The following is a 3,587-nucleotide window of genomic DNA, read 5'->3' as shown; positions in this document are numbered from 1 at the left end:
ATTTATTTATTTTATTTTATTTTTTGCCGGGGAGTGGGAGGGATCACGATTAGTAAATGTAGCTGAAGATTCTAACAGCCATCTGGTTTACAAACCTTTAGAATTGATTACCATGAATATGCCAGGAAGCACTGAACTACACTGACTGAAGCACCTGTTTGAATTATGGGGTGCAGTAAAAAAAAAAAAAAAAAATGGATTCATCAGTCCAGCAACATCTTTGCTGCTCTTCATATTCCTGAAGTTTAGTCAAGGCAGTTGGACGTCTTGTTTACCTCGGAAACATTTTGGCGCTTGAAACAAGAAGCTAAACGAGAAGTCCACTTGTCTTGACTGAACTTCAGGAAGCTTCTGATCTTCACCTGGATGACTGAGAACCTGCACAGTGCTCATACACATATCCTATCCCAGCAATCACAGGATGTAAGGTGGGGTTCACCCTGGACAGGATGCCAGTCTGCCGCAGGGCCACATATAGACAAACACATTCACATCCACACTTATGGACACTTCAATGTTTTCAGATCACCTAACCTGCATGTCTTTGGATGTGGGAGGAAGCCGGAGCACCTGGGGGAAACCCACTCAAACATGAGGAGAACATGCAAATTCCATACAGAAAGGCCACAGATGGGAATCAAAATCTTCACGTTATAGTTTTATAGGTCAATGTATCCATAGAGAGAACTAGCCAAGTGTTTTGGGTCCTGTGCTGTCTGTCTGACTGTACGGGTGCGTGACTGTGATCCTAAACGGTGACGTAAGGTGACAACTGGATGTCTTTGTATGAAGTGCTTTTTTATTTTTGTAAGATCCTTGGTCCATCCAGTACCCAAGGCAGTTCCATGGCGTGGTGGATGCAGTGATGCACAGTGTCAGTGCATGCTCACAAACCTGTAAGATAAGTGCTGACCAGCCACATTTGTACTGACATTCCAATATCTATCTCGTTATCCTTGTTAACAAAGTGATTTTCTGAGGAAGTGCCCTTTGTGAGTCTCCTCCTGATGACCAGGATGTATTAAACCGGTGCACACTCAAAGATTGACAACATGGCACCCATTCTGTCAAAGAGCATTCAAGACATGTAGACTAGGGCTGCATTTTTAAACTTATGTAAGGAAAATTTGAAGTTTAGTGACCTGATCTGGATAAGACTTAAACAAGGACAAAGTAAAGAGAAATAAGTCCTATATCGGCCCTTATTTCATTGTCTGAAGTGGATGAGAGACTACAACTCCGCCTAGATGAGACACCAGTCCATTGAAGCTTACTTCCTCAGCCAAGGCCAGTACCCATTTACAGTTGGGCAGACTGGGACAATGCAGATGAATTGTCTTGTCCAAGGTCACATGTAGCTAACTCCTTTATTAAAAAAAAAAAAGACTGTTGGACCAGGGGACCAGCGTTAATGTCTACCCCTACCTCAATGACCTTCTAAGGTGAAAGTAGCTGGTAATATATTAAATTACACTTCATATTCAAGTATTCAAATATGATCGCACAATTAAGCAGTTATTGAAAGCATGCAGGTTACTGTGTACAAAAGTAAAAAAAATAAATGTTTAAGTCTGAAGACGACACAAATGTCATGCATATGTTTGCTGTCAACCTTGAACACATCACAGTCAGAGTCTTCAGCAGCCAATCACAACCACGGCTGGCCATCGCATTAGCCAAACGCTTTTTGTTTTTGTAGCCAACTACGGCTACATGGTTGTTAATAATTATCCGTTCAACAAAATTGAAAGGTGAAATACTTGTATATTAGAGGTACAACTCTATGACGGTGTTCAATCAAAGGAAGGAAAGTGTCTGAATCATGTTTTAAGGGCTAACAGTGGAAAAGACGAACTCCATGACCCTGTTGATTCTTACGGACATGTTACATGCATTCCCTCGTTGGTACTATTTATGTAAAGCAGTGGATTTATTTACATGTTGGAATACTGTATCTTCTCTGAGCCTTGTTGTGTACAAAAGTGTTGTATGGCTGGGGGGCCTGGCTGCCTTTTTGTTTCTGTCTTTTGTTTTTCCTTCCAGGTGGCTTGCATTTGGGACTGAGGGGCTGTGTAGCTGAGTTTATCAGGACCTCACCCTGATCACCTGAGGCTGACCACCTGCGGCTCATCAGGACTCACAGCTGTGGTGCATCTACATGGATTGGAACATGGTGGCATTTAAGACTGGAGTACACAGTGTGTATTTGCCAGAGACTCGACCTTGTGACCAGACGGGTGAGATCGTCGTCTCGGGAGCCATCTCATCATCAGTGGATGCAGAGAACGTCCAGGTTTGATGCATGGTCTGTGAAAGAGAAGAGGGTGAGGTCTCACGCTCGTCAGCACACTTCCTGAGGTACGTTAGATTTTGTGACTAACATTTATACAGTCAGTAAATGTGGTGTCCCTCACACCTTATTATATTGAGCTGTATGTTGGTCGTTTAAATCAGCTTCCGCTGCAGTGAGTTTGTGAACTGGATGTTCCATGCCTGCAGGGTGGGAAGCTGATTAGCAATTAAGCCAGGAAGTGTTTGCTGTTTGTGCACCTTTGAGCGTTCTCTCTGTGTGTTGAGTGTGGACTCACATAATGATTCCTTCTTTCACAGACTCGGTTTGTCGCGGCCACCTGGGGGGTGTCGGCGGGGTCCTTGGGTCCGAACCAGTTCTGGCTCCGGACCGTTAGCGCTGCTGGGTGCGCACCGCAATCCACCACGTCAGACCGCGCACTTTTATATTTTTCACAGCACTGTTATGTTCATTAAACTCTGTTATCCTTTGTACCGTGCTCTGCTTATTTTATACTGGGTCCTTCAAACGCTGGTCGGTTCTCCGGGCTGCGTCCGACACATAACACAAAAGCCTTCGGTTTGTAACTGTACCGAGCATAACAATTCTCACTGTGCCCGTGACGACTGTGAGAGAAACTGTGGGACATTTTGCCATGCAAATGTTTCTGCAATCTGTCATGATCACACGGTGGGTGCACCTAAACACAGCACTGACCACCACAAGTGGTATTGGGCATTGACACTGAACCGCACATTTGTTTGTTTTGGTTTTGCTTTGCTACGGTGACAGAAACGACCCTCCTGCTGTAACATAAAATATAATTCTTGTACATGTTGTCCCGTAACATGATTGTATTTAGCCTTACGTAATGGAAAACACCTTGTCGATTTAAAAGGAAAAAATAAAATAAGAGTCCCTAACATTTCTGTACGTATGTAAGTATGTACTGTATGTACGGCGAAGGCTTTCACTGAGCTTTGGTCAGACACAGGCCATTGAGACGTTTTGTCACTTTGATTCTTACTTTAGTCGTGCACAACAGTGTAGTGTACGCAGTCTTGTAAAACAAACAAAGAAAAAAAACATTTTGGTATTATTTGCACTTTTTTGTTCCATATTCATGAGAAAAATCTAAAAAGGTACAGAATGTTATGAATAATGTAAATAAATGCTGATGTCGGAACCCCTGGCTTGTAAATTATTTCACTAACCTCAAAATAAATAATACAAGCAGAAGTGACCTTAGTGGCAATGAAGTCGAGGCTTTGGAAATGAAAGAAACTGACAAACAAGA

This window comes from Thalassophryne amazonica, chromosome 10 (assembly GCF_902500255.1).
Source record: "Thalassophryne amazonica chromosome 10, fThaAma1.1, whole genome shotgun sequence".
NCBI classification, from domain to species: Eukaryota; Metazoa; Chordata; class Actinopteri; order Batrachoidiformes; family Batrachoididae; genus Thalassophryne; species Thalassophryne amazonica.
This window is presented reverse-complemented; position numbering follows the sequence as displayed.